Source organism: Amblyomma maculatum, chromosome 1 (genome assembly GCF_055883805.1).
Source record: "Amblyomma maculatum isolate TAMU_Amacu chromosome 1, ASM5588380v1, whole genome shotgun sequence".
In the NCBI taxonomy this organism is placed as follows: domain Eukaryota; kingdom Metazoa; phylum Arthropoda; class Arachnida; order Ixodida; family Ixodidae; genus Amblyomma; species Amblyomma maculatum.
This window is the reverse complement of record NC_139344.1, coordinates 318,534,428-318,542,992: the sequence shown is the minus strand read 5'-3', so window position 1 is coordinate 318,542,992 and position 8,565 is coordinate 318,534,428. Positions and strand designations below refer to the sequence as shown.

At 52.0% G+C, this 8,565-nt stretch overlaps 1 non-coding gene across 1 annotated transcript; it reads left to right on the top strand.

Moving 5' to 3' along the window:
* Nucleotides 1-2,474: 2,474 nt before the first annotated feature.
* On the top strand, nucleotides 2,475-2,768 carry LOC146207219 (signal recognition particle RNA). Its single transcript, XR_014704581.1, has one exon.
* Nucleotides 2,769-8,565: the final 5,797 nt, after the last annotated feature.

The following is an 8,565-nucleotide window of genomic DNA, read 5'->3' as shown; positions in this document are numbered from 1 at the left end:
GAGGCAGAAAAGGCGAGGGAAACGGTAACACGGATAGTGCATGGTCCGGTGTGTTGCCAAGGCCTTGCACACGTCTGATGTCGGTTGTGAATTTACTGCATCCCGACTTGATGGCAAATGTGAGCGGCATCTGGTCGGTTACAAAGTGGAACTGCCGACCGTCTAGGAGGTGCTTGAAATGCCGCATGGACATGTACATAACGAGGAGTTGACAGTTTACGGTACTGTAGCGGCTTTCGGCAGTGAAAAATTTCTGAGATGAAAGGGAGAGAGGGCTCCAGGCACCATCCGCGAGCTGGTGGCGTACGGCTCCAACACCGGTGCCAAAAGCATCAGTCATGAGGCGGAAGGGTGCGTCAGGACGCGGATGGGCAAGAAGAGCGACGTCGGATAGTTTCTCTTTCGCAGAGCGGCAAGAGTCCAGAGCAGCTGAAGACGATATGTCCGTCGTGCGAAGTTTGATTTCTTTCCCTACAGCATGCCCTTCCGACGGTTTGAGGAGTGTTCCACAGTGAGAAATAAAACAGCGATAAAATTTATTATGCTGAAAAGTTCGCGGAGCTTGGAGATTGAAAAAGGCGCGGACAGTCTTGAATGACCTTGATTTTGGATGGGAGAGGAACTGGAACTGTCTACAGTCCCTACCCCCGAGCCACTTCATACGCGACTCTGATCACTGGGAGGCTCTACTGCTCTTTCCCAACATCGGGACACTAACCAAACTCCTCCGGCTGGCTGAAAACGCCGCCGCTACCCAAGGGTTGCCGCCACCACTGCCCACGACCCCCGAAATATGAGCTCGACGATGCCCTTTTAACGATCATCATCATCATCATCATCATCATCATCATCAGCCTGATTATACCCACTGCAGGGCGAAGGCCTCTCCCATATCTCTCCACTTAACCCGGTTCTGTGCTAGCTGCATCCACTTGACCCCTGCGAACTTCTTAATCTCATCCGCCCACCTAACTTTCTGCCGCCCCCTGCTACGCTTTCCTTCCCTTGGAATCCAGTTTGTTACCCTCAGCGACCATCGGTTATCCTCTCTTCGCACTACATGTCCTGCCCATGTCCATTTCTTCTTCTTAATTTCCACTAGAATGTCGTTAACTTGAGTTATTTCTCTGACCCACTCTGCACGCTTTCTATCTCTTAATGTTACCCCTACCATTTTTCGTTCCATAGCCCTCTGGGTTGTCCTCAACTTAAGTAGAACTCTCTTGGTTAGCCTCCACGTTTCAGCCCCATAGGTGAGTACACGATACACCCTGCCATATGGTCACGCTCTGGTGGATACCTGCTCATGCATACAGGGATTGCTGGTGACTAACTGGCTCATCAGGTTACCCGCGATTTCCACAACCGGGTACCTGTAATCCCCTCGGTCAGCCCACCGACGAGTAGCAAATGTATATAAACACGACTCAAGCGCTATCACAAACAGCTTCAAGGTTAACTCGCCCGTCTTCCGGCGCCGCATTCCTCCCTCCCTGTCACCCAGTCCCACTCCCTACAAACAAATGTGCTGATCTCTCCGGTGCTCTCTACCTCCTCCCTCCCCCACACACACACACACCACTACCACCACCACCACCCACTCCACAGAACGATACAATGCCAGTAACGATACATGCAGAGAATTTAGTCATACAATATGAACGTCAAACGTATGAATGCTGACATGTGCGTTATGGTGGTGTGATCTTCACATCGAATAATGAAATGAAAGCTTGAAGCAGGAAGTAAATAAGATGACTTTTTTTCTTCGCTCGCAATTGTTCTTCCTCTTCCGAAAATGCAAAGATGTTCTTAACCGTATACACCTAACCTGCGGCAGACAAGCAACTTAAGCCTTTCCTGTCCTATAGCGCTGCTGTGCGCTCACTGTGAGATCATCGTAGAAAAGAAACATAAGCGCCGTTTACATGGTCTCGACAAGGGCGGGATGAGTTGAGTGATCGAGTAGAAAACGGTTACTGGGTTCATGTAAACGCCATAGGGTCGAGTCAACGAGTCGAGGGATCGAGTCAAGACAACTTCGCCTCAGAGGGTGGTTGACTCCCTCTACCCCGCTGCAGGAAGCATGTAAATGCGATCGAACTGAGTAGAAGCTATAGTAGAAGAATAGTGGGAGAAGAGAACAGGTACAATTTTAACGTCGCGCCACAACGAGCACAGCTGCGCAAGCTAGCGCAAGCAAGCGAACTTGTGGCGCCCTCTCGAGTGTTTTGTGTGAAAGCGGGATGCGTTTTGCCTGCACGTCCGTACGACGTGTTCACAGTAATTTGGGGCATATGTATAGTGCCTAGAATATACTAGGCACTATAGCATATGTTTTTGGCGTGCGTTCAGCGGACGGCTCTGGGTTTGACGCGGTCGCGGTTAGAGAAGATACAACAATTTACCAAAAGCAAAAAGGAAAAGTATCAAACAATTGATTTTAAATAATAACTGTTGCCAATTGATTGTCGGCCGGGGGTCGTGGCGTACCTCTGTAATCTAACTGCTTGGAGGCGAGGTCAAGAGGACGGATTGGCGCCGGGAGCACTAGACCGCGGTCGCCTATGTTGACGGGGTGTCCGCGCTAAGCGGGGCGGCGACATGGTCCCCTCGGCGAAGGCCGATGGTGGCCAGGTCACCTAAGGAGAAGCGGTCCGGCCCAGGGCAGAGACGCAGCAGTCGAAAGCTCCCGCGTGTCGCAGTAGTGGGATAGCGCCCCGGAATGGGTGCCGCGGCGCAGCCCGGAGGTCCGGACGTAAATATTTATATTGCCACCTGATGGTTTGAGGTAGTAGCGCTTGAAAGACGAAGAAGTTCGAGACTCTCGCGCGCTTCGGCTAGCTAGGACTGTGGACTCTTGAGCCATGTGTCTTTGTTTTACCGTTTCCCGTGAACCTCTGTCTTGACTGTGTGTATCTGCCCTTGTTGCCGATTCCCATAAATCCCTGTCTTCGTGACAGTTTTGGTGGGGGTGCTGTGTAATTGTCCTCTGAATATCGCACACCCCTCGCGAACCAACGACACCGAGCTTTTGCATGTGGACACGCCAGTTCATCGCGTCAGCTGGAGGAACCTGGGCCTTCCTCCCAAACACGGGCCCTTGGAATCCACTTCAACAGCAAGCCTCCGGCCAGCCACGCAAAGCACTACGTCGGTCATGCAAGGTACTCCTGTTTACCTTCAAAACCCCCGAGTGCCGAAATCGTTCCATGGCACTGCGCATGAAGACGTTGAGGATTGGCTAACTCAGTTCGAACGAGTCACATCGTTTAATCAGTGGGACGACAACTTAAAGCTACGGAATGCCATTTTCTGCCTGGAAGACCATGCTTTGACATGGTATGAGAACCGAGAAGGCACATTAACATCATGACCTCAGTTCCGCCGTCTTATCATAGAGGCGTATGTCAGCCTGGATAGGCGTGAACGAGCAGAACGTGCTCTACAATCTCGGAAACAAATGCCAAACGAGTCCTTCATGATGTATGTTGAGGACATGACGAAACTATTCCGACACGTGCGGATCCCAACATGTCTGAAAACAGAAAGCTGCGCCACCTGATGCGTGGGGTTAAAGAACAGCTTTTTGCTGGTCTTGTACGTAGCCCACCAACTACAGTTACCTCATTTTTAACAGAGGCGGTTACCATGGAAAAGATCCTACACCAGCGCTCGGCGGTCTACGACAGCCCAATCCTCGCTACGACTGCTGCCGAGCCTCTTACAGCTGCTGTAAGCAATACTGATCACCTCCGAGATCTTATTCGTGCAATTGTACGCGAGGAACTGCAGAAGGTTTGTGGCACGTTCCAACCCAGGGGTGATTCTCTCGCACATATGATCCGCGAAGAGATTCAGCAAGTCACGCGGCCATCTCTGCATGTTGCTGAAGCTCAAAGTACCCCTGTTCCTGATTATTCTCGTCCGAATTACGCTAACATTCTCCGACGCCCAGTTCCCGTCCAAGCACCGTTGTCTACGTTACCACCAACCCAGTGCATGCCCGTCCAGCAGCCAACGCAATACATTCCTGTACAGCAGCCAACGCGGTACGTGCGGCCACCGCGGTCAAACATGCGACAAACGGACGTCTGGCGGGCCCCTCGGAGCCGCCGCCTTTGCTACCACTGTGGGGAACCTGGTCACATTTTCCGATGGTGCTCTTATCGGGAACTCGGACCGGAGAGTTTTTACACCAACGCACCTAGACGCACGTTCGGTCAACTACCTCGTGACATTGGAGACAACCTCGCACAAGAGAGCCTCCGGATGGCGCGCCGACAATCCAGGTCTCCATCCCCACGTCGGCAATCCCCTTCAACAACTGGTGACTTCCCGCGAGCACCGCCTGGTCGCTCGCCAAGCCCCCACCGGGAAAACAGTAGAGCGACCTCCGGGGGCGGGGCCGCTAAATGTCAGCACAAAGAAGTCCCCCCAATGAGAACAGACATGGATTTTGGAGCAGAAACGACAGTATTTGGTTCACGAGACCAGCTATCGCTGGACATCCCCGTGTGCATCGATGGTCATAACGTCAGCGCTTTAGTGGATACCGGAGCAGACTTTTCGATTTTGAGTGGGAAACTGGCAGCGCATCTTAGGAAAGTTATGACACCATGGTGTAGCACGCAGATACGCACGGCTGGGGGGCATGTAATTACTCCTATTGGACAGTGCACGGCTAGAATCCAGATTCGTACGTCAACGTTCGTTGTCAGCTGCGTCGTTCTCCGGGAATGTTCTCGTGATTTGATTCTCGGTGTGGATTTCCTGCGGGAATATGGCGCCACCATCGATCTCCGACAGCGAACGGTCGCGTTCTCAACGGAGAAAGCGGCTGCCAGCCCCACCGATGGCCAACATACGTGCGCCCTACGAGTTTCAGCCGAGTGTGTTTCAGTGCCTCCCCGCTCCAGCGTGTTTCTGAGTGTTGTATGCGACGGGCTTCGTGACGGGCCGATAATAGCTGAAGGCAGCCGTTCGCTTTTATTTTCTCATGGCATCTGTGCAGCTCGAAGCTTGATTATTCTCAGCAATGGTCACTCTGAGCTTCTCGTCACGAACTTCACGAATGAATCTCGCCACCTCTACCGCTCTACTGCCATCGCTTTCGGCCAACTGTTAAACGAAGTTTCTGAATGTTTTGCGTCTGACGTTATTGATACTCCTAGTGTTCTAGACCACATCGATGTTAGCAGTGACCTTTCTGTCTGTCAACAACGCGACCTGCGTGCCTTACTGCTGGAGTACGCCCCGTGCTTTGCCTCATCATCGAAAGTCCGGCAAACTTCTATCACCAAGCATCGCATCTTAACGTCTGACGATGCCCGACCTATTCGACAGCAGCCGTACCGTATTTCGGCCAAAGAACGTGAGGCGATTCGGGCACAAGTCCAGGAAATGCTTAATGATGATGTTATTCAGCCGTCTAAAAGTCCGTGGTCGTCGCCAGTCATATTGGTTAAGAAAAAGGATGGCACGCTGCGTTTTTGCGTTGATTACAGGAAACTGAATGACATCACAAAAAAAAAAAAAAAGATGTATATCCGCTGCCCCGTATCGACGATTCGCTCGATCGACTTCGCAACGCCAAGTTCTTTTCCTCCATTGATTTAAAAAGTGGTTATTGGCAGATAGAAGTGGATGAGCGCGATCGGGAAAAGACTGCCTTTGTGTCACCCGATGGCTTATATGAATTTAAAGCATTGCCTTTCGGTCTGTGTTCAGCGCCAGCGACGTTCCAGAGAATGATGGACACCGTACTTGCTGGTCTTAAATGGCAAACCTGTTTGGTTTATTTGGACGACGTCATCGTGTTTTCAGAAACGTTTGACCAACATCTTAAAGGCCCACTGTCCACCCTCCGGTCGAAAATATTTTCTTCCCCGGTGACTGTGAGACTTCGCCCCTAGAACGCAAGGCCGCAAAATGTTTTTGAAAAGAGTAACTAATAACGCAGTTACAGCCACCGCAATCATCCGATTCAGTCATGCCTCTCTCCTTCCGTTCCCTCGCAAAGGTTTTTCACTCTCCTACCTGAGGTCGTCTAGCCTCCGCAATACAAATTCCCCTTCCTCCGCGTTTGGCGGGAGGTGGAGCGTGGCTCTCCGCGAGCGCGAAAAAAAAAAAACGGTCGAGGGAGCGCGCGCCGCTGGATTCAGTCTGGCCGTGGCGAGGGAAAAGCGCGCTGCGAGCGATAGACACCCATCCTTCTCCCGTCAGTCAGCGAGACGGACCAATGGACATCGTTCGCAGTACGTACGTCATTGCTGTTGCCCGTCGGGCCAGCGCAGGAAACGGGGAAGTTGACTTCCCGGAGGAGAGCATGAGATAGCTTTGAATTGTATTTTCGATGCCTTGCGGCGCGCGTGTCACTGTAGCATTTTGCACAGACTATCTCCGGTACCTGATCGAAACACTGGGCTCCTTTGCTTAAAAGGGCCTTCCCTGGACAGTGGCCCTTTAAGCGGCTGCGAACGGTATTGGATGCTCTTCGCTCGGCCGATTTGACACTCAGACCGGAAAAATGTACTTTGGATATCAGCAGCTGAAATTTCTCGGTCATGTGGTTAGCGCTGACGGTGTCCGGCCTAATCCTGACAAAACAGCCGCTGTAGCCAATTTTCCCATCCGTACCACGAAGAAAGTAGTCCGACGTTTCTTGGGCCTGTGCGCGTACTATCGCCGTTTCATTGCCGATTTTGCCAAGATTGCAGAACCTTTGACGCACCTGACACGTGATGACGTCCCGTATGTCTGGCCTTCCGAGCAGCAGGAGGCATTCCCCGAGCTGCGCCAACGGCTGCACAACCCTCCCGTTCTTGCACACTTCGATGAGGACGCTGCCACCAAAATTCACACTGCCAGCAACGTCGGTCTGGGTGCTGTTCTGGTCCAGCACCAGCAAGGCGAGGAAAACGTGATCGCTTATGCCAGCCGCACCCTTTCTCGGGCAGAATCAAACTATTCAACTTCTGAAAATGAGTGTCTCGCCGTCGCTTGGGCCACAATGAAATTCCGACCTTACCTCTACGGCCGTAAATTTAAAGTTGTGACAGACCATCATGCTTTGTGTTGGCTGGCTAGTCTTCGAGATCCATCAGGACGTCTTGCACGGTGGAGTCTTCGTATGCAGGAATTTGATTACTCTATCATTTATAAATCTGGACGTAAACATGAAGATGCTGACACACTGTCTCGATCACCCGTGGAGTTGGTCCATGACAGTACGGATGAAGACGCCCATTTTCTTGGCATTATCAGTTCCTCTAATTTAAAGGCCCGGCAACGGGCTGATCCAGACCTCAAAAATGTGATCGATCATCTGGAGGGTTTCGATTCTACAGTATCTCGACTGTTTGCTAAGAACTTGTCATCCTTCTGTACGCGCGACGGAATCCTCTACAAGAAAAGCGCCGGCAACAGTGACCGAGCCTATCTTCTAGTCATCCCTGCAGATCTCCGCGATGAAATCCTTCATGCTTGCCATGATGAACCCACCGCTGGACACTTGGGCTTTGCACGCACTCTTACCAGAGTGCGCCAGGCCTACTACTGGCCCAAACTTACCACCACCGTTCATCGATATGTTAGAGGTTGCCGCGAGTGCCAGCGACGCAAGACACCGCCATTAAAGGGCCACTGTCCAGGGAAGGCCCTTTTAAGCAAAGAAGCCCAGTGTTTTGATCAGGTACCGGAGATAGTCTGTGCAAAATGCTACAATGACACGCGCGCCGCAAAGCATCGAAAATACAATTCAAAGCTCTCTATCTCATGCTCTCCTTTGGGAAGCCAGCTTCCCCGTTTCCTGCGCTAACCCGACCGGCCACAGCAATGACGTACGTACCGCGAACGACGTCCATTGGTCCGTCTCGCTGACTGACGGGAGAAGGATGGGTGTCTATCGCTCGCAGCGCGCTTTTCCCTCGCCACGGCCAGACTGAATCCAGCGGCGCGCGCTCCCTCGGCCGTTTTCTTTTCTTTTTTTTTTTTCGCGCTCGCGGAGTGCCACGCCCCACCTCCCGCCAAACGCGGAGGAGGAAGGGGAATTTGTCTTGCGGAGGCTAGACGACCTCGGGCAGGAGAGTGAAAAACCTTTGCGAGGCAACGGAAGGAGAGAAGCATGACAGAATCGGGTGATTGCGGTGGCTGTAACTGCGTTATTAGTTACTCTTTTCAAAAACATTTTGCGGCCTTGCGTTCTAGGGGCGAAGTCTCACAGTCAACGGGGAAGAAAATATTTTCGACCGGAGGGTGGACAGTAAGCCTTTAAAGCCAGCGGGTTCCCTGCAGCCTATTCCCCCACCGCTAGTACCATTCGACCAAATTGGTATGGACTTTCTCGGCCCTTTTCCTCTATCGTCAGCTGGTAATAAGTGGATTATATCGTGGCTACAGATTATCTGACACGTTAGGCGGAAACTATGGCGGTGCCACGTGCAACATCCTCCGAAGTGGCACAATTTTTCATGACGCAGATTGTCCTCCGCCATGGCGCCCCTTCATACGTCATCACTGATCGTGGCAAGGCATTTACAGCGCGTCTTCTTGAAGAAGTTTTCC